The sequence below is a fragment of the Dermacentor variabilis genome, chromosome 1 (assembly GCF_050947875.1).
Source record: "Dermacentor variabilis isolate Ectoservices chromosome 1, ASM5094787v1, whole genome shotgun sequence".
Classification (NCBI taxonomy): domain Eukaryota; kingdom Metazoa; phylum Arthropoda; class Arachnida; order Ixodida; family Ixodidae; genus Dermacentor; species Dermacentor variabilis.
Genome location: NC_134568.1, coordinates 259514291 through 259539528, shown reverse-complemented (window position 1 = coordinate 259539528; position 25238 = coordinate 259514291). Strand labels below are relative to the sequence as shown.

General features: G+C 49.1%; 1 protein-coding gene across 4 annotated transcripts in view; it reads right to left on the bottom strand.

The window, feature by feature from the left end:
* Nucleotides 1-25238, bottom strand: part of fus (epithelial splicing regulatory protein fusilli) — a 132993-nt gene that overhangs the window by 70074 nt on the left and 37681 nt on the right. The gene's annotated exons all lie outside the window — the stretch shown is intronic.

The window sequence follows — 25238 nt, the reverse complement described above, 5'->3', positions numbered from 1 at the left end:
GCAGAAAAATGTGGTTTGGGTATAGGGCTAGACTGGCACACGTTTCTAAAACATAGATAATAGATTACGCTTACCGAAAACAGATATTTTGGATATTCTATGTAAGACGAAGCGCGAGTACCAGCGGCTGCATGCAACACCGCTTTCGCACTCCCGATCCCCTTTCCTGTGACGTCACAAGTTATCACGTCGACTGGCCGAGCCTAGTTACAATAACAGCGAAAGTGCTTAACATGACGACTTTAGCAGGCTCATTCTGCTGAGCAAGGATCACATATCGGCGAAAAAGAGTGCAGCATTTCGTGGCGTCCCACAATGACGTCAGGTGCGTCACGGTTCCGGCCCGTATAGATTGAGGAGAAGCTCTGATTCGCTACAATGCAACGATTCCTTTCCTCATAGGCTACATGTTCCATGTGCTATCCTTTACGACTCCGCGTCTGGCCGATTCCCCAAGTTATTTGGGGGATGCTTCGCTCGGGCCAATGATGATCGAAGCACGAAAACGAATTGGGATTGAGCCAATACATCATTACAGCCTTGTTTTCGCTTCATGACTATTTGACTAGCTGCTCAGTGATTTTAAGCGTCGCCTATTGTAGCAGAAAGTTTTAGCATATAGTGCCTGTAGTGCTCATGCGCACTTGACTTCGGAATTCACTGATAGCTCACAGCGTTATGCTAAAGCGATGAAATGTGTGCCCTAATAAAAAAAGATTGTCCAATCTTTTTCACCCATCACATGTTCTATGATGTGGCATATTGGTTTATATTATGTGGCATACAGCGCGCCGCAGTTTGTATTTGTTTTATTTCTTTACGTTCAGTCGCCAAAAGGGCATTATAGTAGGAGTGTTAAGACATTTTACATAAGAGAAAACGGCGCAACGAAAAAGAAAGATGTTAACAATAACAAAGGATACAAAAGAGACACACCAGTTGCATAATAAAAATACAAGAAATGTATCACAATTATGACAAAAACGCGGTCATCTACACGAGGAGAGCAGCTAGCGGTGAAAAAAAAAAAAAAAAAAAGCTTCGCTCGCTTCAGCCTGTTCGTACCTAATTTTGAGGTTATGCGTAAGCCAAAGGGAACTGACCAATGGTACCTATAATTACCTATACGAAATAAACAAAGCGAAAATAGGGCATAGACAAAGATCAAGTGAAATATACGGAGGCAGGCTATCCAGTCCAAGAGTGAATGGGATGCCCCAGCTAACGTTAGCCATGCTGCTAAACGGGGGGGGGGGGGGGGGTGCACGGCGCGACATACGATTATAAGACGTGTGCGGTGTTTGGTCAGAAGAGGTCTGACGACCTAATACAGGATCGTATCTTGTACTGCTTTTCTTTTTTTTTTTTTTGCTTTTAGCAGCTAGGTTAACGTTAGCTAGGACACCGGCCAGTACATGCAAATACTGTAACTGCATCAATTTTATTATTTATTTCGAAATGGACATGTGTATGTTTAGGAGGCATGGATGATAGCCACAACAACCACAGATGTAAAAAAAAAATTGATCCGCGAATGTTATTCCTTTTCCTTGCGGCTTAGTGTCACTTCCCAGTAAAGATCGCGCGCATTCCTCGTTGGAAATTTGGAACACGTTCGCAAGCCTGTGCTGCCTGCCGGCGCTCGCAAGGCGCAGCGACGGACGGTGAGACGTGACGACACAGTCGGGAATACACTGTTGGAGACACGATGACGTCTCACGTTGCTATTTTACCTTCCTAGACTTTATGAGATCACTGAGTGTTGTAGCGGTCCGCTGTTCACGCGTATTGACTGTAGAGAAACTCACTTTGCCAAATGTATTGCGCCTTGTCGATTGGCGTTCTGCTCTGGCAATGTTGGTTTCAGTTTCAGTTTATTATCAGTTCTATCACAATGATTATGTAACAGATAGCATGCATAAGGGGGTTCCAAAGCCAATGACTGCAACCTGATCCTCGTTTGTAATGATATCGGGTGTACTCCAGAATACAAATTTACCACTTGCACCGATCACTATCGTACGTAGACAGTTATCTTGTATATATCGCCTTGCTTCGTCTCTAGACCACATATCGGTGCCAAGAAGGAAGAAAGAAAGTGTTCTCTAATTTTCCGACGTCGTTACCGTAGAGGACGATGCCTGCCATGAACGAACGAACGAGTGAGTGAGTGAGTGAGTGAGTGAGTGAGTGAGTGAGTGAGTGAGTGAGTGAGTGAGTGAGTGAGTGAGTGAGTGAGTGAGTGAGTGAGTGAGTGCAACCTTAGCGGGAGGGGGTTGGACCTTTAGCGTAAAAGCGGAAGTTGGGCAACCCTAACATGAATGATTTAACCTTGATTTAACATCATGAATGATATAACCTTAAATTAGTAGGGTCCTTCCGGACCTTAAGTTCAGCTGAGACTTCGGGAGGACAATTAAAGGCTCAATGAATGAATTTGCAGTTTCTTCTGCTGCTAATTTTTAACATAAGTTTCTGGAGTCTTTAGCAGTCCAACAGTGGCTCTTCAATACACTCGGTAACATCAACTCTACCAGGGTTCCCTCGAACACGCGAACCACTCGCCGCACGCGAAGGAACCGGCGTGGCCCTCCCGAGTGTTGGCCTTATCCGTCACAAATTAGCCTTGGCCTCCGAAATCTCTCTCTCTCTCTCTCTCTCTCTCTCTCCTGAAATCCACGCGCCGCGCACGCGGCCCGATGTAAGACACGAGTTTGGGAAAGCCGCAGCGATGGCTCGCGAGGCGCCGATTGTCTTGGCGCGCGCATATTGCCACACGAGTACGCCCGGCCGGCCCGAACAGACTCCGGAGAAAACTTGCTCGCGCCACGCGAGACCGGCAGAAGCCGACTCGTGCTCTCCGGAGAAGAAGAAGAAAAAAAAATACGGCCAGACGGAAGGCTCGAAATTCACACTGCACTCCCGTCTCTGGGTCAGTCTCAAGAGCGCCAGCTCATTTCGTAGCGACGGCCACACACCCCTGTCACCCCTCATGCAATGCAGGCGGAGGAGAAGGACGACGGCGGTGCACCATCGAGGCGACTGCATTGAGCTCCACCGGCACACGAGCCTCTTTACAGTTTCCTATCTCCCTCTCTCGTCTGCGCCGTCGCCTGTCTCTTCCAGCGAGCACGCGGAGAGCCGAGACCGTATTACGATGCAACACCGCAAACTACTGCGGCGCGCGAGATGGAGCCTTCGGTATGGCACATAGGGACGGCCGACGACGACGTCCGACGACGACGCGATGGTTTTCAAGCGTGCGCCCGCACGCGGAAATATCGAAAGGCGAGTCACGTCGTTCCGTGCAGCGAGGAAAAAAGAAAAGGAAAAAATACGACAAAATAAAAAAAAAAAGAAGCCCCGGCCGCCTTTACAGGCGGCCGGCGCTCCGCACTCATTTTCTTATAACTGCAGACGAGTTTCGCGGAAAGCTGGTTTATCCGGACGAAATGCAGGAAAGCGCTCGCTCAAAGGGCGTCAGCGGACCCCACCGTACAGAAATCGTCTAGCTGCTTTTTGCAAGATCCGCGGAAGAGAGAGAGAGAGAAAGGGAATTAAAAAGAAGAAGGAGAGAGAAAGGTAATACGTTGACGCTTGTGGCCGCCAGAGTGACGCACCTGTCGCGAGTATAGGAGCACAAGGTGCGGGGAAAACGCTTTTCCTCCATGCCTTGCGCTACCGTGTTCGTGTATACGTATACGCGTATTCACAGAGCAGTTCTTATGCCATGGAACGGCTCGTATAAAGAAGAGGCGCCAGCTATCTTGTACGGCGTTCTTCGGAGCCGCGAGAACAACAGCACGTGGAGTTCCGTTTCGCATGCGCCGGTCGACTGCTCCACGAAAGAGTCACTTACTTTTGAGGCACGATTATCTGGTCCACTTCGGTGAAAACAAAGTAAAACGCATTAGACATGGTTTTCGTAAAGCTGCTTTATGTTTAAGCTAACCACTTGAAAAAGAAAAAAAAAACAGAAAGAAAAAACAGACAGGACATGCACCATCGATGCGCCTGACGAGCCGCGTTGCTGTTAATTTTCCGTTCAAGCAGCACGAGTGATTTTGCAGAAAAGGAGTTCGGTCCTTCCGAACGTTGAAAAATCGCACACATAGCCGCATCTGCGATATCGCGCGTGCGCGAAATCGCGAGAAATATTGCGCCATACGAAACGGACGTTATCCGCGAAAACGGACAGCCTGCGGCTGACAATAAAGTCTCGCCAACGATTTTTTTTTTTTTTTGTAAACTCGGCCCCAGTACCGGACCACTTGACATAGATATATAGCCAGCTATATATACTGACGGCGAGCGGGTGTTCCAGTCTGACACCCTGGCGTGCTCGCGTGGACTAAGTCGCGAAATGACACTCTAAATTTCCGGGACGGTTGCACATCTTTCAAGTGACAGTATATTTGTTCCGAAGGGATCAGTTAGTCCAGGAGCCTAGATATACGGATAAACTAAAGAGGCGGCATCCATTTCCCCGTTGCGTTCGCATTAAAATATATACCTCCCACAACAATGCACATTCTCAAACCGCGCTGGACGGACGTTTCTGGGAGGCTGGTAAACTTCTGCTAAACAATCTATATGTTATAGGTGACAACCAATGTATAAACTCAATGGCAAATATAAGCGCCAGCCAACTACGTTCGCTCGTTGCCGTGATGCCACGGTGGAGGCGAAGTTGTTTCGCTGCATATATCGGCGTCTCTCGGAAACCGCGTGTTTTGAACTCTGAGGCAGTGCGGCTTTATGAGTGGAGCTTGGGCTGAATTCTGGGGTGCTCTTATTCTTTTGTCTGAGAAAGTGGCCTCTGCCAGACACTTCAGCTTTACTTGTTACTGTGTGTGCTTGTGTGTGATCTCTGCGCGTGTATATACTGCGTATAACGGTGTCATTTCATATGTCACCCCCGCCATCTGAAGTAGCACGTGAGGCCGTATGGTCGAGCAAACGTTTCCGGCATCCATTAAAGAGTGTTTCCCACTCTCTCTAGGTTGTCACCAAATATAGAAAACACAGCGGCTGCAATGTTCAGAAAAAATAAGAGCGACGAAGGAATACGTAGGGGGCACAAAGAAAGTAAGCGCTGCATAGAGCAGTGATATCGACGAACATTCCCCGCGAGCGCTATAGTAATTATGTCGCTACAGTGACATTTTTGAGAAACGCTTCCCTACACCCAAGACGGCGTCCCGCGCCATATCGTCATCGCTCGGTCTAGGTGCATTTTTTTTTTTTTTTTATGGGGCGATCTTGCCGGATGAGCACGTGCTGATGATGGACGATAAGCCAGCTCATATATACGCATGCAGACATCGCGCCTCGAGGCACCTGACCGACATCAGCAAGAAGCGCGTGCGGTTTTCGCAAGACGGATTTAGTCCTGGCACGTGCAATTGCGAGAACGCTGAACGCGAGGATATAGATCCGGGGGCCGGCACCTGCATTCAGAAAGGTTCTCTTACGTGGGAGTGTTTGCCTATCGGCCGGCGTCCGGATACCCGCCATTTATGATAGCGATCATCGCGATAACGAGACAGTCGCCGCGGTGATGTCCAATGGCGATTAGCACTTACGTATAGTAGCCATGTTGATACGAAACCGGCGTGATTCACAGAGTTTTGTGTTAGTAAGAACTGGTTCGTCACCGGCCGACGCACGTTGATCATCATCTCGCTCTGTAGTGCCCTTGGTCTGCAATTGTTCTTGGGAGTTGATTGATTGACTGCTGCAATAGTTTTTCGAAGTTGATTGATTGATTGTAACAAAAGAAAGTGATGATAGCCAAAAGATGGGGAGGGGAGGAGTACCCCGCTAGATAATAAATAGCTGAATAATAAGTCACCATTTTACTCACAGAGTAGCTTCCTACGTGAGGACACTGTTCAGACTTAGCCACTGCTTTAGTTTCGGAATTTAGACAGGTTCAACATTCAAGAAAACTTCCGAATTCGGGTTCCGGCATTTACGAGGCAGAGTAAGCGATGCAGTGCCCGTGGCACATTTAGCGCGGAACTTCTTGGCGACTCGCTGCTGAATCGTGGCCCAATCTGTCGCCGTTTGCGTGGCGGTTGCAACCGATTGTATGGGAATCAAAAATCCTAAGTAAAATAAAAAAAAACTCAATTCGTGGGGCCTTTTGATGTTTGCACCCGATTCCTTGGAGATGAGGAACTAGAGACCAGGATATACAATCGGTTACAGAACAGGTATGTCTTCGCGCCTCAAACTGTCGGTCTGTATTGTTTCATATTGTAAGTAGAAAACCGTGCTTATACGTATATTATACGCGTAACGCGTGCACTGTTGATGGCACAATTTTTACTCCAGCGAATAGTGTGTGCACGAGTACATAGAATGTTTTAGCACGTTGGCACCTCTCACTATTGCCTCTTCCGGACGACTCCTGCGCCTGCGCTGGACGTTCGAATTAACTCGTGTGCGCAGCTCGCACGCAGATAGACAGTAACCATAAATATAAGTATACTAGTAACGCTAGGCCATAATGTTGCAATAGTTATACCGTTTGCAACTGTTGCGAGTAAATATATATGGTGAGATTACCAAAAGCGATGACGTTGAAGGAAGCGAGGACAAAAGAGGCGCAAATTCTATCCAGGAAGAAATGAGACGACAAAAAAAAAAAAAAGAACGCTGCACATCATCAGACATGCACTCGCTGTGCCGCAACATCGCAAACAGTGTCTGGCAGCAAACGATGAGCGGTGGTTTGTATACCACACATATATACACACCAAATTTGAATAAGAAAGGTACGTAATCTCGTCCACGGTGACTTCACGTATTCAAAAGCGGATGTGGCCTCTGAGTCACGTTTACGTGAATGTGACAGTGGCACATCGCATTTCTACCGCATCGTATCAGTGTTCAGAGAAAAGATTAATGATACGAAATGCAGAGAGGTCGGCCTGAGGTACATTCCTCTAGCCGGCTACTCTGCCGCCTGTGTCAACGTACACGACGGCGATGCGCTAAGAAGCCGAACAGCATTTGCCAGAGGAGGGTATGGGCCAAAGAAGTGCCAGTTGGCTCACGCGGTGCACGCGAACGTTGGCGCATCGCATCGATGGAAATTCGAAACGGTTGCTGGCACGTACAGCTCATATCGCAAAGAGAGAGAGAGAGAGAGAGAGAGAGAGAGAGAGAGAGAGAGAGTAAATGTCAGGCCGATGTCGTTTTATTTTTTTTCTTTGCCACTCAGTGCCGATAAAGTCGCCGGTAACATGTTGCATCTTGTTTCGGACGCCGCCACACGAGGAGCAATTCGCCACATGTAAACGGTGCCGCATGTAGTATTACTGTGATGCTAGGAATTTCGATACGCTGTTGCATTCATGTATACACGGCTACAGAATAAGAGAACGAAGGCATGTAGCCTGCCTCTCGGGCTTCGCGGTTGTTGGAGGAAGTACCTCGATTTCGATTTATTTATTTATTTATTGATGGCAACTGTTCTGTTGTTACGAAAGGTGCCTATAGGTGACTTTCAATGTCTATTCCTGTAATCAGTTGGACGTTCCTTTCTCTTTTTCGTCTTTGTACATGTCCCTTTGGTAAATACCAATTCGGCCAAGAACGAGTTATTCCGAATTACCTAGGGAAAATCGGGAGGTCCAGTGGACTAGACGCGCGGAAACAGTCCAGTGTGATCACGCATACTGCCCCGCAAGGCCCCGCGCTTCAGTACGCTTATAGCTCTCAGAATCGCGGTCCGTTTACTTCTGTTTCTACGCTCACGCGCGAACCTGTTCTAAACGTAGTGTTAGGCCGAGTAATCGCTTACACCATGCGTATAGCCGTTTGCCAAGGCAATCGGCAGTCAACCGGTTGGTGAACGGCCCTGCAAGGCGTGGCGCGCAATGTCGTTCGGTTGCAAGGAAGGGCAGTCTGCAACGCTGCGCTGCTATAATGAAATATGACGAATGAGCGAAGCCGCGGCGTGAGTATCGTTCGAGTGCGGTCATCGCGGCGGTCGCCAGTATGCATACCCTGCGGGGTGACCACGACGGCCGCATGCGTGCGTGCAGGTAGACGGGCTGTAACACTCCCGCTATATCTGCCGTACACCCCACGGGTAGGCGGAGCGAGCGAGAAGACGTCGCCGTTAGGCCGAAGGCACGAGGTGCAAACCTGGACAGGCGCGGGCGACCGCAGAGCGTGTTTCTTTCTTCGACGTCGCGTCAAGAAGCGCGCCTTCCGCCATGCTATACGCAGTGTGACGTCTGCGACGGCGAGACGCGCGAAACGTGTACGAGGAAAAAGAAAAGAAGCGTAATAAATACGCGTGTCACGCGGCACGAGCGGGGGCCGGCCAGCACGGAAGAGCCGCGAATCCGCTTGCGTAACGCCGTTCAGCGCGCGCGAGGAAAAGGCGTTTTCCGCCAGCGGCCGCCAGACAGGAACCGCGCGAGGCAACTGGGCCGCGCACGCCAAGACGGGGGGCCGGCGCCGGACAAGTGGTCGCCGCGCACGCCGGTCGTCCTCAATACGATAACGGGGCCTTTGCGCAGCGAAGCGCGCGCGCCCCCGCTCGTAGCCCTGAGCCGCATGCACGACGCGTAAACGCCGCGCGCAGCTTACGAACAAAACGCGATGACTGTAGGAGCGAGGAAGAAAAAAAAAAAAAAGCTACAGTCGGAAACAGCGCCGCCTCGACCATTAAATACGTCACGGTGCACACACGCACACTTACACGCGGCCCGGTTGTAAGGCGAACGAGAAATTTGGGGAGATGCAACCGGATTTCGTGAGCGGCGAATGCAATAGACCCCTCCTTCCTTGCCCTCCTGTCCTCCACGAACGCTGCCTTTTTTTCGCGTCTTCTTTTTCGCCACTGCGAGGCACGTGGTCTTCCACGTAGCAGTGCGCGGTCTGTAAGTCTCTTTCCCTTTAACGACCTCTCTGGTCATAAAGACGGCACACGGTGCTCGCGCTTAATAAGGCTGACCTGCATGCGTACGACCGGAAGGCTCTCCGCATCTGAATGTCGGACAACACACGCACGCGCACACCATAGATAGAAGGAACATTGGAAGACATAGTGGTCGCATCCTCAGTTGCGCGCATAACGTGACGTACGGAGGTGTTACGTTGAAGTATACTTCAATGGCGGCATTTATTATAGTGAGCTGTCTGTGTGCGCAACACACACAACGTGCAAGAACTATTCACATCAAGGGACAACCGCACCAGCATCGAGACGAGAAGGGCTTTCTTCAAGTAACACCTCAGCGAACATGTTCGTGATATTGGCTTGTAAACTGTCGTCCAAATAACACGACGCAGATGGAATATAAAGAGGCGCGCGGACAGGGGGATACTAAGCTGTAGCAACGAACCAGGTCTCTGAGAGCAGAGGAAAGGATGCCCAAGTCATCGTGGGGTATAGCCTACAGGGCATTCCGGAGACGCCGCTATAGCCCCGACCATCGCCATTTACTAACCCATCCCTGCGTGTACGCAAAAAGTGCGGTCGACATCGAACGCGTTATACGAGCAGGCTATACCTTACGTTTGACGATAACGTGCAGCAAGCAGGAATGCGCATCGACAGGCTTACAAGAACAGACCCAAGCACTGCAACTGCACAGCACGTGGTCCGTGTACCACGCAAACCCAGTTCGCTCGGCCAACACGTGGCGGCTGTCATTGCAATGCGAGACCACGAACGCACCAAACGCAAGGTCGAACACGGGCGCGTTTTTTCTGTTCACTTCCTCGGCCGATGCCTGCACAGGATTCGGCCATGAGCGATGCCGATGCGTAGCCTCGCTGCAGTTCCTGTAACGCCACGTTAGCAGACGTGCCTGTGGGCGCTGTATAATAGACACCAGACGGAGCAGCCTTTCGTCCTTGAGAAGTCGCACTGCACACGAAACCTTTCTACTAGGCTCTGTGTGAAGCGGCAGCCGCTTTTCCTCGTCCTCCATTGCTTCCTTTAATGCATGCAGTGCGCGTACATGCCTACTTGCTGCGTGTCGTGCGGAGAATAAAACGATTCGTTTCGTTTTATTTAACTGCATTCGAGCTTTTCCATCAGCAGTGAACTGGACAGACGCGCTGGTTCCATTACAAAGAAATGAAGAATGAGACAAAAATAAGCACGGCGCACGCGGTGCGTGATGTGCACCGTTCTACAAATACAATAAATGAAGAAAATACCGATATCGAGGGCGCAAACTATGGAGCTGCTTGCGCGAACTCGCGAATTCAGCTCAAGAAACGACCCCCAGCTATAGCTGACTGCCGCACCGCGCCGGCTGACCTCCGTACAGCCCGCAGGTCGAGCGTCGCCAACCGCAGCTTACGACTCGCGCCGCCATCTCCGGGTTATCCAGCTGCGCAGAACTCGGGTCCTTTCGAACAGCTGGTACGTCGCTGCCGATTTCCACGGCCGCTGCTTGCGGCGGGATAAAGAAAACAAACAGACGTGGCCGATAGTGGCTATACACAATCAGGGACCGACTCGCAGCCGACGGCTTGGAACCGCGCGCGCCCTCTGCAGTCCACACCGCTATCACCGTATACGGGCGAGTGTGTACGGTGAAGTCTGTCGCACAGGTGCACACGGGTCTCGCCGCCCGAGCTCGTGGCGGCGGCTTGTGCGGGTGGTGAACGATACGCACGCGCTGTCGGGTTCTTTCGAGGTGACTAGGCATAAGAACACATGTCGCTTATGATCGGGGCGGAGGACAGAAAAAGAGCGATTTCCGAATTCGAAAGTTAGCTATATGATTTAGATACTCTGACTATATGCGACAAACCGGCGTTGCCGGCTTAATTGTAGTTACCATATAGACCCTTTCGCTATTTACAAACAGAGGCCCTGGACGGCTCTCCCGGGTTTTGCCCAGTCACATATAGCCCGCCAGATTTTGCGGTCGAGAAGGACAAGGGCGAGCAGAAATAGTGCGCCAAAAAAGAAGCCCGCAGATAACCAATACTTCTCCCTGCAGCTTGTCATAATTCTGTACAAGTCAGTTTTGCCGTATCGGTTACACAACAAATATGCATGCGTATTTGTGGTTGAGGCATGATGTTCATTTCGTTTATTTGAAAACGCAAGGATAGACTTCTCGTACGTTGAACTGACATGAAAACGTTTTTTTTTTTTTCTTTCCTGGCAACGTACATTGTTAGGAAATGCAACCGGAAGTTTCTTGGGGCTGCGCAGGCTCATTGCTGCCAGGGCGCGTACGAAAGTGTCTACATATCATGTGCCGTCAGCTAACGTGGAATTATCTCGAGATTTTAAGTTCTTGCATATCCTTTGTCGCGGCCATTTTAATACGTCGTATTTACTTTAACAATCCACGAGACCAACGGAGTCATTTATTAAGGACGTGTAATAAGCTCGGCCGCCAATCGCCAAGCCGTGTCGTCGCTTTACAGGTTTATGTTTCTCCACTTAGAGTGCGTGTCATGATGTAACAATTTACCAGGTATTGGTGTAACGTGCATAATGATAGCACCCAAAATATTCACTTTCTGTAACCAATGCACCTAACGCTTTCCGTACTCACCTGTGACATTATACACTTGATTAATGTGATCATCATTTTGCTTTCGTTTCGGGTCGAACGAACGTTCACATCTATTATACTGTACGCCAGCTCCGTCGCTGAAAGCACTGGTGGTACGTTCAAATAAATAAAAACTAAATATCTTAAAGCCGAGGGATACAAGACGCAGGGTTGTGTTGGTTGTGTTCAACAACGTAGTATATCTGAGATGCAACCCTTATTGCAACATACTGAATATAATGTTCAGCGACAGTCCCTGGCATCCGTTATAGCGCACCTTGACACTAGACCATTGTCCCTCGAAACGATTTTCACATGCCGCCGACAGAAGACATCGCAGCTCAAGGCGACGAAGGGACTACGGTTTTTGAAAAAGACAAGGATTGGGCAAGCGGCTGTGACAGCGATATCACGTACCACGCAAGAGTGATGGACTCTAACTGACGATGAGTATGCTGTGCTATGTGCTCTCTCTCTCCCTTTTCCATCTTTCATCCCCCCCATCCCGCTCCCAGTGTAGGGTAGCAAATCGGTTAAGCTAAACTGGTTAACCTCCCTGCCTTTCCTTCTCCACTTTTTCCTTCCTTCCTTGATACCGGCCGCGGCGGCCGCATTCCGATGGGCGCGAAATGCAAAAACCCTCTTGTACTTAGATTTAGGTGCAAGTTAAACAAATCCTAGGTGGTCAAAATTAATCCGGAGTCCCCCACTACGGCGTGCCTCGTAATCAGACTGTGGTGTCGCTTAAAGCCGCAGAATTAAATTTTTTTTAACATAGTGACACCTTCAGGCAGACACTTCCGGATATGGACTCGATGATGCAGGTCAATTACCAACTGCCTATATATACGTATAATTGCCCATGAATACGCATAACGACAAGTGACTGAGTTAACGGCTTTGAACATACAACCTGGCATTACCGTCGCATAAGTGAAAATATCCCCTCTGGCAGAAGTCGTTTCTGATGAGCAAACGTTACAAACGAATTTCGTTGCCACGAGACTATCGTGGAGCAGGCAGAACTGCGCAGCTCACCCGATGCTCAAAGCGACGCATGCGTATACACATTTAAGGGACGTCGAGTATTCAAGCTATTAAACTGGGAAGGTTTAGGAGTAAGGATCGCCGGCGAATACCTCAGTAACCCTCGGTTTGCCGATGGCATTGTTCTTTTCAGCAACACTGCAGACAAGTTACAACAAATGATTGAGGACCTTAACAGAGAGAGTGTAAGAGTGGGGTTGAAGATTAATATGCAGAAGACAAAGATCATGATGAATAACCGGGCAAGGGAACAAGAGTTCAGGATCGCAAGTCAGCCTGTAGAGTCTGTGAAGGAGTACGTTTACCTAGGTCAACTAATCATAGGGAACCCTGACCATGAGAAGGAAATTCACAGAAGAAGAAAAATGGGTTCGATCGCATACGGCAGACATCGTCAGCTCCTGACTGGAAGCTTACCGTTATCATAGAAAAGGAAGGTGTACAATCAGCGCATTTTACCGGTGCTGACCTATGGGGCACAGACTTGGAGACTCACAAAGAAGCTTGAGAACAAGTTAAGGACCGCGCAAAGAGCAATGAAACGAAGAATGCTAGGTATAACTTTAAGAGACAGAAAGAGAGCGCTTTGGATCAGAGAACAAACGGGTATAGACGATATTCTAATTGACAGTAAGAGAAAAAAAAATGGCGCTGGGCAGGTCATGTAATGCACAGGTTAGATAACCGTTGCACCATTACGGTGACAGAATGGGTATCAAGAGAAAGGAAACGCAGTCTAGGATGGCAGAAGACTAGGTGGAGCGATGAAATTAGGAAATTCGAGGGAACTAGTTGGAATCGGGTGGCGCAGGACAGGAGTATTTGGAGATCGCAGGGAGAGGCCTTCGTCCTGCAGTGGACAGAAAATATGATGAATGAATGAATGAATGAATGAATGAATGAATGAATGAATGAATGAATGAATGAATGAATGAATGAATGAATTCAAGTTCATTAAAATTTGTTCCAGTTTCGAGCCCCGAAAAAAAAAAGTAATTTACCCCCAACCCCCACCCCCACGCATCCTATTCATATACGCGTCTCTTCAAAACATAATTCAGGGAATGACGAAACGCAGCAGTTAGCATGTGTTAAAGGACCATTACCTAGCACGTGTACGTACATACCAAAACAATGATGTAAGGCAGGCATTAACACAGGGCGGGCTAATAACATCTATTCGATTCGCCACATGCAATTTCGAACGACCGCCTTCTGCCTGCCATATACGCCCGACTTCCGGGACCCTTCGTCGCCAGCCCTGATGAGACTGGAAACTCGTCTTACAGAATGTTTGTCATTCAGCTAAGGTGCTTTGCACAAGTAATGCTCCTCTCTAAATGCAGCAGGGTGTGTGCATATAAGCTCGCGAAGTTCCTGGCCATTTATGTGTCCATTTGTAACGCCGCTGACCTGAAGAGCGTGCTTGTTATTGAATTCAGGGTGCTTAATACATACCTTAGCAAATACATTAGTTCTAATTAGCTATTTAGGCATCGCTTTGCCGTCGCAGGTTACGAAACCCGCGGTGTTTCGAGAGCGCTGGAAGAAAGCCGGCGGCTGCGCGCCGCGCCTGCCTCCCAAAATGCGCGAGGATGAAGCGTGACGAAAGAAAGCGCACGAAGTCAGCAATGGGGCGTCGCGCGCACGCGCCGATCACAGTCGGGTCGATGGGGTCACGCGTAATCGCTCTGTGTCGACAGCGAGGAGAGAAAAGCGACGCCCGCCCTGACTCCTTCAGCTTTTCGCTCGCTCCTGTATTTGTATACGCGAGGAGGCTGTAAAAATACTTTCTGCGCATGGTGGAGAGCGTCTCTCAAAGACGAAGGCGCCATATATTACAGGGGGCGTCAACGCACTGGACACCCTCTCTCTCCCAGCTGGTCTTGGTATCGCAGTTTTTCTTTTATCGTTTCTGTCTTTTTCTTTCTTTTTTTCGGGCAACATGAGTGTGGAGAGAAACTTTAACCGTTTGCTAGAAGTTCGCATTCCACTATTATGAATGTTTTAGCAGTGAACAGAGAGATCTTATGCTCTGCTTCACGTTTCTGCTCTGCCTCATAGTTGTGCGCGGAAGCGAATAGTCGGGCCTGCCGGCAATACGTGCTGTTGCGCGAGGGCTTTGGGGCACCTGATGGTTTAGACGATGAGGTGGAGTGCACGGGAAGGACAGCTTTCCTCGTAGTGGTTAACCGCTCTGTTCTATACAGAATTACACTCTAAAAAAATTCACACCCTTTGGGGCTTATCTTGTCCCCAAACAACAATCGTCATCTGCCTTGTTTGCGTTTCCTCTCTTGAAAACTCGGCGCTCGCTACTTTCCTGTCGAGAATGCTGTGTCAAGCTGATAACGCGCAAGCCGTTCGTGACTAGAACGTACCGGGCTCGCGGCGTTAAAGAAAGGAAATGCGGGCAAGACAGATGACGATTATCGTTTGGGGACAAAATACAACCCAAAGTGTGTACACGTTTTTTAGAGCGTACACAATGAGACAACTCAAACGGTAACTAAATGCTCGCGAAGCAACGAATACGTGCCTTCAATCGCATCATTTCTCTAATAAAGCGAATAACCTTCCGAAAGCGTTCGACTATCGCCAATTGCATTGACAATCATCGTAGACGGGTTCTGCACATTTTTTTTAAAATTATTTACAAGTATTGCCGCTGTTCGCGACAATGTTTCATTCGTTCATTCGCCGTCTGGCGCGTCACACGCATCTACTCGGCAGTATGCGCGTGCTCCCCTAATTCCCGAAAGTGTAACACTGTCCTCAATTATGCTACAGATAGTGCCAGCCAGTCGGGAGCGCGATCGTGCGAAGAACGCACTTGTCTCCTTACTTGTTCGTTACTCCGCGCCGATACGTCACGTCGTCATCCGCTCACTCTCGAGTGCTGGAGTATGCGCTCCTTATAGCGTCCACTCCTATGTTTGATTGTTTGGAAATGTTATAGTGCACTCAATTTATACGCCGCTCCACCTCGCGGAATGGGTCCCGCCGTGGCTCGGGCTATTTCGTGCCTTCGGTCGCAGCTCCATTCACTCGCGAGAGCACTGGCTGGCTTCACAGCGTCGTCCTCGGTACCGTCCATTGAGCCCCTCCTCCCCCCCCCCTTTTTTTTTTCTTCTTCATTTCTTCCGCGCGCGCACCTGACCACCTACCCATGTCCAGGAGTGCGAGCCCTCTTTTCGAGAGTGAACGCTGCTGCTGCGTTCGTTCACGGGTCGTTTGTCCAGGAATCTCGACTGCGTGCGTTTCAGAATGGGCCCTCTCGAGTTCAGTGAAGCGTGCGAATAACAGGTGAACTTCCGAACGCTCGATTGTGTAAGAAGAAAGTTTTCGTGCATCATAGGCGTAACGCAGTGCGTATATTTTACGGCGAGAGTAAGACTACTTTTTTTTTCCTATCCTGTATCCAAGTAGCGAATGGCGTTACGCCATATAGCTTTTTTAATTTTTTTTTCCCACGGTAATCGACAGTTTTTCGAGCAATTCTCAGTCCTTATACCGTTTTCGTCTATATAGGAGTGGAAAGGAGTAGCAATACTCACGTGCTTTCATCTTCTCCACGTGATCCTCAAGCTAAATTTATGTACGCTAAATAAATAAATAAATAAAGCTGGACGAACACAATAAAGCGTTATTTCAAGATAAGCAAGAAATACGATTCCGCTGCTGACAACTGAAACCTGTATGGATTTTAAGAACAAAGTGCTGGATAGTTCTTTATGCGGGAGCGACTGAGTGCTCTATGTCCAAATGCATTTTTAAACGTTGTCACGATCACTCCCCGATGGCGTTCGTTTATTCTGTTCGATTGCATTTGTAGTTAACGTACTCCATTAGTGTCGAAAATGTCCAACATGTGCGGGAAATGGAGTTAAATGTGGGAGGAACAGTTGCCGCCGCATTAATTATTAGTTTTCAGTACTTTTCTTGTTATCAGATTGTCGACGGAAAATAAAAGACGTTGTTTTTCTCTGTGTTGTGGCTGCTGGCCCGTGGAACAGAGGACAACATTTAGACAGCCCCCCCCCCCCCCTCTCTCTCTCTCTCTCTCTTTATATATATATATATATATATATATATATATATATATATATATATATATATATATATATATATATATATATATAAAATTTTTTTTTACTTTTTTTGTCGCGAAGGAAATTGTTGATTTCAGGCGAATTAGGCAGTGGCATAAACAGACTAGTAACTGCCACTGAAAAGAATATCCCTTCAAGGTAACGTTAAGAGCGCGTGGGAACCAGCCAGTGCAGCGGCAACATTGTGATACTAACATGTGAACTTAAGTTCAGAGAATGCTGGCACTTTTCTAGTCATTCCGAGATTTGAACTTCGATACGATCGTACGCATATTAATCTGTACGAAAGAAAGAAAGAAAGAAAGAAAGAAAGAAAGAAAGAAAGAAAGAAAGAAAGAGAAGTATTCGACGTTACTCCCTCATTGTTAATTGGCTTTGACAATTGCGCGTTTTCTTTTTGTGCCAGCGTGCATACGTGCATGCGTGTTTAACGAACTGTTTTTTTCAGAGTATTTCTGATGATTACAGGTCATCGTGCTTGGGAATAATAATAATAATAATAATAATAATAATAATAATAATAATAATAATAATAATAATAATAATAATAATAATAATAAATACGCTTTCCTTTTTGTAGCAAACACGGTGAAACGAACAAGTGGACGCCTCGTTCCGGAACCGGACGGAGGTGTTCAGTTTCCATTTCCCTTTCTCGCACAAGTCTCCACCATCCGAATGCACCTTCCTCTGCTGGCCTCGACTGCCTTTCCTAGAGGTACAGTTTTATCTAACATGTATAGCTGCCGCAGTATTCTATTGTGCCACAGTTATTGCTGCCGAATCATCACATTCGCTGTTCCCACACAGCTGCGAAGAAAGTACACCATTCATTTTTTTCGGTCGAAGCTGCTGTAGTATTGCGCAAGCCACAGCTCACCTACCCGTACTATATGATGGAGATGGTGTGCATTGCTTGTGGCATTTACGGCCGCAGACACCTTTCACGACACCTTACAAGGCACGTTATAATAATTAAAAGATATATACATAATAACCCTAACGCGTTGCCCTCGAATCACACAAAAGTGATGGCGAGTTGTCGCGCGAGGACGTCGCCGTTTTGGTGTAAAGGCCTAAAGGCTAAACTCCATGAGCGCGATTTTGTGCGCGACAGCGACGAGCGACAGCTTCGAGCGACGGATCGGGCCGTCGCGTGAACAGATCGCTTGGTCTTGTCGCGCGATCGCTCGGTTCTGCAAATCTAGAATTCGTCGCTCGTCGCCCGGAAGTGCTATGAGCGACTAGCCAATAGCGCAAAGCCGGAACTGGATGTACATAACTCCAGCACTTCCGATTGTCGCACGGAACGAGCAAACGATTGAATTTTTATACGTGCAAGGATAAGAACCTACTGCAAGACTTTCAGAAATATTTTATGCTGCTTTTTACAGCAAAATACATCAACTTAAGTTAATAAAGCACACGTCACGCTAGTTTCGGCGCCTATATTGCTGCCCTCATACCGGCAACACTGGGGAGACGTCGCTTGAAGTCATCGCTCGCATGGGGTGCAACTTGTAGGCGACGAGCGAACGCGACAACCATCTCCATCACGTCGCTTGTCGCTGTCGCGTGCAAGATCGCTTGCATGGGGTTTATACTTAAGAGTTAAGCGTTCCTCACTGGAATGGCCGACCGCCCACGTGCGACACGTATATACGTATTTCTTTTTCTCTTGATATAATGACGAAGTTACGAAATAATTGTCTTGAAATTAGTCGATGAAAGTGGGCTCTTTCACTAGTTGGCCACTTGACTCCAAACGACTGCTTGTGAAGCCGAACTAAACGTACGTAGTCCTTTGTACTGTCAGCCAAAAAAACGAAGCGCTCTCAGCGCAGCGCGCGGTAGCGTGCAGGATGTATCTGGCGCTACGTGGCCCTTTATGACCAGAAGTCGGTACATAAACTGCTGTGTGCGATTTGTTAACGCATCACCAGTCTCCCCTTCGATTCTCCAGAGGTGACCTATATACAGCGGAACTGGTTGTCTGCTGCTTTGGTAACGTTTCAGTGTTAGCCGACTGCACCGCCTTCTACTCTAGCCGTCTCGACCCAGTGGGCCAAGTGTCTCAACAACGCGCTATAAATTTCTGATCACGGAACCGGTTGCGGGCGTCACCGTCCACCAACGTCGGATAATATATGCGCGTCGTTACTGGGCACGCGTCCATCAAGGAACTCGCCCCTCCCCCACCTCCCTAAAACAAAAAAATAATAATCTCGTCGGCATTGTTGCTGTCTACGTCCTAATTTCAGGCGTTTCTAGAAAGCTGTGTCCACGTCGACTTACCGTCATGCCGACCAGCGTCTATCGCATGCGAGCGCCAATGCAAATGCGGCACCGCCGGCCCTTGAGTCGCCTCGGGCAAAGATGCACGGCGACTGCACGGCAGCCACAGTGGCCGAGAGTGCGCATCACGCCTTTGCTGCAAAACCCATCGGGAACGCGACACGTCGTGCATGAATTGCCGCATGCGCTACCATTCGGTGCATCCATAATGGCTGGAAAAGGCTATTCGTGCGAGCATCGGCGCCCGCCGCTGGTGCCACTTGTCCGCCGTAGCGAGGTAGTCAGTTACGGCGCTCGGCAATTCTGCGGACTATTTCTGACCGCAAGCGTTGAGCGAGCTTTAAGCGTGCATTTTACGGTCGTGGCACAGCTATAAATAGACCCAAGAGAACTTCAGCGACGCCCCACGGAGGTGACGTGCGTTCGTGTCGCGTGATCACACCTCTGGTTAACCGCCGCCGCAGTGGCTCACTGGCTGTGCCGTTCTGCCGTTTAACACGAGGTCGCGGGTTCGATCCTCGTTTGCAGTGGCCGCATTCAAATACGTCCCGCCTGGTCGAATACATGCTAAACGCAGAAATGCTTTTGCGATTCTAAAAAAGAAAAAAAAATGTTGCTACTGAGAGAGAAAGTTACAATCTGGTGATTGTTGGAAGCGTAATATTAATTTAGGGCTTGAATTTTACAAAAAAAAAAAAATATGCCGGAAATCGGTAATTCCAAAAAAAAAGAAAAAGAAAAGAATAGAAGCACGAAGTTTACAAATTCGCAACTCTGCACCCACAACAGATATCCCAGTTCTATAAACTGAATCCGTAAGAACATTCAAAGCGTAAAAAGTTGATACGTTAATTTATATCTTACGTGAACATTTTACAATGTTTACAAGGGCTTTGCAAAAGTCCTTCTTGGTGTATGCTTAAGAGTCATGCATAATACATCAATTCTGTCCGTTTTAGATTCACCATCAGATTCAATTTACAGAATTGTGGTCTCTTTTCATTGCTGAGTTACACAGCGGCAAAATAGATGGATTAGTTTTCTGAAGATTAGTGATTTTCAACAATGTTTGCAAAATATTCGACGGCCTAAATAAAAAGAAATGCTTCCAGCGATCACCAAATTTTAACGTTTTCTTATAAGTGGAACAAAGTTAATCAATATGGTTGGAGTGGTTGCCGAGAAAAACGATTTCTGCTTTCCCGTATATTTAGATATGAGCCCCACGAGCTGAAGCTATCTTACCACTCACTTGGATGGAACTGTCATTTGTTTATGCAACTCAGGAAATGAAATCCGACAGGACATGCGAAGGATCTGAAAACATGGCTGCTTCAACTGTCGCAACCTGGTGAAACCTATTGAAAAACTTGGATGCGTTTTACGACTAGTCGTACGTTGGATTACAGGCGGAATCACACCACGTGCATACTGCTTAACGGGTAAGAGAAACGCCTTTCAGTACTCTAGCATTGTACACAAGTATAGAAGCCATGCAAGAAGTCGCGTCTTGCATGACTAGCGAGCTTTTACGTCGAAATTACGCGTCCCATCGTGGTACTGAACCAGGGTCTCCCAGCACAAAAGCCCTACGCTCTAACCGTTAGGACACAGACGCATACTTCATACTGCTGACGTCAACTAACGCCTCCGCTGGGGCAGCTCAGCAAGTGGTCGCGGGACTCGGTCCCGTCCGCGGCGGCCGAATTCCAATGGTAACGCGGAATGCGAAAAAAAAAAAAAAAAACGCTAGTGTAACCATGCGTGAGGTGCCCGTTCAAGAACTCCAGGTAGTCAAAATTAATCCGGAGTCCCCCGCTACGGCGTGCCTAACAATCAGATCGCGTGGTTCTGGCACGTAGGATACCCCAGAATTAACTTTAAACAATTAAATTTGAATTTTAGCCACCAAGCGCTCAGAAACGATTGGCGTGTGTCATGTAGTACGAGTGTCACGTGGCACGGCAACCATTTGCTTTAAGAAGCGTGCGCATGCGTTTACGTCAGGCCACAGACGCAGGAATGGAACTCAAGCTTGTGGAACTCGCCAACATTTGTCCGCCGTACCATGCGACGTATACTTCACGTGCCGACGCGTCGCTTAGCAGCAGGCTGCCCATAAAAGCGGGAACGCGCCAGTTTCCTCCATCCTTCGCTAGTGGCAGCTGTAGCTCTTTGAGACGCTAGTGCCACATTATAATCGTATCCACAGGATCGGCCCAAGTCGTAATGGAATAGGCAGCAATGTTTCTTCACCGGGGTACAGTAAATCCGTGCGGGCCATTCCCACCATCCGTCTATCCACTACCCTGGATAGACGGATATACCTGAAAATTGCTTCGCATAACATATATTCCTGCGGTACGTGGGATCTGCATAATTCTTTCCTCTCTCTCTTTCTTGCACACACATATGTGCTTGGGTGTCAGTACCTAACAAGCACCAATCTTATGCTCCAATTTTATTTTTTGATCACTCGCAATTGCCAATTTGAAGTATCGGAAAGATATTGGAAAAATAATGGTATTCGTGAATAGATACTATTCACTTCGATCAGCGAATCGATCAATTGAGCATCGATTCGAAGACCGAATCGAATACGACAATATGCGATTCGTTATTCCAAAGTTGCGAATATTCCCACCTGAGCAGCGACGTCTTGCGTCGCTATATTGCCTGGAGAACGATCAGCACCGAAAGCACTTTCAGTACGTCGTGCTTGCGGCGACATCGCTACTTTCAGCAATCATTCCCGCGGACTCTTTAAAAGAAGAGAATCTCCTGTTGGGCACAAGTGGTGCGACTTATAGATACCTGAAATCGATCTTAAACTTGCAAATTACATATTGCGCGAACTATAGTTCTCAGTAGCTCGGCGCCTTTTTCCTTCTCTGAACGCTCAATTCTTTGGCTCGAGTACTCGGCGTTTTTCAGAGCCCGCATTAATCGCAACAACATGCATACACAAAGTGACCAGAAACAAACGTTCTTAAGAAACTTAAGCGCTTAAATGCACCAGAGCCCTTAGGAAACCGAAGTACACGAAGCGGCTGTCGTCATGAGCGACGTTCGAAATCGCGCGGGTTCAGTGCCCCCATTTGTGCTGTGACGACCACAGTGCTATAACTTGTCGGGTATAGCAGCAACACCAGCAGAGACGCGTGAGTGGTTTGCAAAACTAATTAGTCGCTGCGTACGCGGAGGCACACACATACGCACGTGGCAGCGATACTCGCTGCTCCCGCCCCAGCCGCCTCGTATATGTACCAGCAGCGACGCCTCGCGGCTGTCGATCGCATGTGCGCACGGAAGCGACCGTGGGTGGAAGCGGCGGCCACGTCGTTTTCCGCTGGTCGCAGGCGCACGGTGCAGCCCGCATGACGGAAACATGTCCGCAGATGTTCTTGGCCTGCGCCCTGCCGCGTTCGGCCGAGCTGCCGCCATGCACAACGATCGCGAGGCTTATTTATATTCCCGATACGCGGGTCGGTGCCACGGCTGCTGGGACAAAGACCGCCGGCATCCGGTGCTGTTGGCCAGTCAGCCGCGGAACGAACTGCGACGGGCCACAAAGCGTCATATTTTTGTTTTGTCTTTACTTCCTTTGAATCATTTGAAAAGGGGAGAGAGAGAAAAAAACGCCCCATCCATAACAAAATGCAATACGCATACATATGTCTCTTCGTCATCAACGAGCGCTATTAACGAAAGAGAGACCTCTGACCTCCAACCCACGTACCATCCACGCCTATTACCCTCACCCAATTTCTGTACCCCCCCTCCCCCCGATTCAACGAAGACACACGTACTTGGAAACAGTTTGCTCTGCTGATGTACCCATGAACTGTTGTATTCGGTCGCCTTTGTGGATCCGGTTGTGCATATCGCTGGCACTTTGCACATATCGACAGCAAATGCCAACAGGCGTTCTGGGGTTCCCTAGTGGCTAGCCACAAATTTGATGGAGCAAATTTCATAGAACGGAAAGAACACTACATTTGCGATACATTAGGGCTTGTGAACGGCCGGTATTCACAAAAAGTTCTTACCCCAGAATTGCTCGTAAGAGAAAATTCCAGCCAATCCTGACGCTGGACATATTATAAGCACTGGCGTATAGTCAATAGCAAAGAACAGCTACGCAACTAAAAGCTTTGGGAATTCGACGCCTGATTCTTAAACAGTAAGCGATGACGACAGCAATGTGCCGAAACCATAGCCTCCGAGTTGTAAGCCGCTTGATAAAATAAGAACGCATGATGCATCGCTTCCTGACATATGCTCTGTGGCCAAGACACCGCCTATTTCACCGAAGTATAGCGAAGTGAAAAAGCCTGCGCGTTTCTTGTTACCTTTCCCGGAGGGCAGCGCCGCGAAGCTGCTCACGAGATAACATGCGGTCGAGACGCGCGAGTGCGTTGATCTTGGGAGGTGTTCTGTAAGCGTCCACCTTGTGGACTTGTCCATTTCGCCTGCTGCTGAAGTGCTGATTGGCTGGGGTGGGCTGCGCATTGGCGGCAGCGAGGCGCCACAGCCAATCAGCACTTCAGCAGCCGGCGAAATGGGCAAGTCCACGGACCTATTACAAGGTACTCTTACAGAATACCTCCCCTTATCTGCGCACGCTGAGCACAACGCCAAGTAGAACTTTCATTCAGAACGCTTGCATCATAAAGGGTGGGACGCCGCGAGCGCCATCGCAAAGCGAACACCGCCTCGAGACACTCTCAGCGCGTTCTTTCGCAATGCCCGCACGCAAGGCTGCATAAGTGTCGACCACGGGCGCCGATAGCGAACGCGCGCACGCAGCGCCCACGGACCGCGCTCCGCGTCGCTGACAACGTCGACACGTCAATGCGGAAAGCGCACGCGTACCGGAGGGGAAAAAAAAAGAACTGCGCGTTCCTTGCCCAGCTTTGCGCGGCGCAAACGGACAAATCGCGCCGACCGTCGGCCGTCCACGCCGCCGCCGCCAAGGGCAGCACGAGACCGCGGGCGCCGAAGAAGGCTTTCGCCGTAGGCCCATATAGAGCGGGCCCGGCGGTCGGCATTTGCGCTTCGAGAGCTCGCGCACCGCCGATCAGGAAGCCCTGCGCTGCCCGGAGTGTCTCGCCACTGCGGAATGTGTCGCCGCCCGTCGCTTCCGCGTTGCGGTTTTTTCCCGAAAGTACGCGCGCGAGGCTAGCTGCGGTGCCGGTGCAAGCAGCGCAGCCCGGATGCGCCGGCCGTCCTTGGTGCGATTTGCATGCGGCCATGTCGCGCCCAGGGGGCCGCCGCCGTTTCCTCGGCGACGCCGGCGCGGGACCGCGATAGAGCGCGCACGGGCCGCTTCTCGGACGTCACGAGCCGCGCTGCTGCTGCTGCGCCAGGTCGATTCGCTACAGCGTAGCCCATTGTAGAGACGGCACGGAAAAGGTGCACCTTTCAGCGAAAGTGGAGGGAAGACGCGTACACGGCGAACCTTCCTCCCATCACACCTCCCGTTTAGCTAGCTTCATTATTATTTTATTTTTTGCGTACAAAAGGGAGCCGGGGACTTGGAACGATACAGTGAGAATAAAGCAGACAGAAAAAATGCACGGCATTAATTGCATCGTTATAATGTCACCTGCCGAGCGTGTGTGCCGAGAAACACATGAAAGGCCCCAAACAGGCCGTGACGACAACCACTCATCCCTTCTGCAGATATATGTATAAAAGGCACCCGCTATGTGTGTGTGTGTGTGTGTGTGTGTGTGTGTGTGTGTGTGTGTGTGTGTGTGTGTGTGTGTGTGTGTGTGTGTGTACGAACAAATTTATTTGTGTATCTCATGGGACATATAGGACTTCTCGGGTAGATTACCCCAGGAGGCGCATCGTATACTTTTCTCATTATTCGCTTAGGAGCACATATTGCTTGGACTCTATCTGCAGTCTTGGAGTGGCGCGTGGCACCGGCGAAAGATGCCGAGAGCGAGTGGGGCTATACTAATCGAGGTACAACCAAATTAGGAAGGTCTGCTATAAGCTCCCTCCCTGGTACAGTATTAGGCCACAACCTCCCCAATGATATCTACAATTAAATTACGGCCCTCAGTCCCCAGCAGCTGCGGAGCACCTGTACAAAGCGATGGTCAGACCTGTAACGCAGCAGAGTGTGCTAAGAATCTCTGGGTTCGGACAGGCCGCCAATGGAAACTGACCCTGTCAACCTTTAATTGCCGAACTCTGCCGAGTGAGGCTAGCTTAGCAG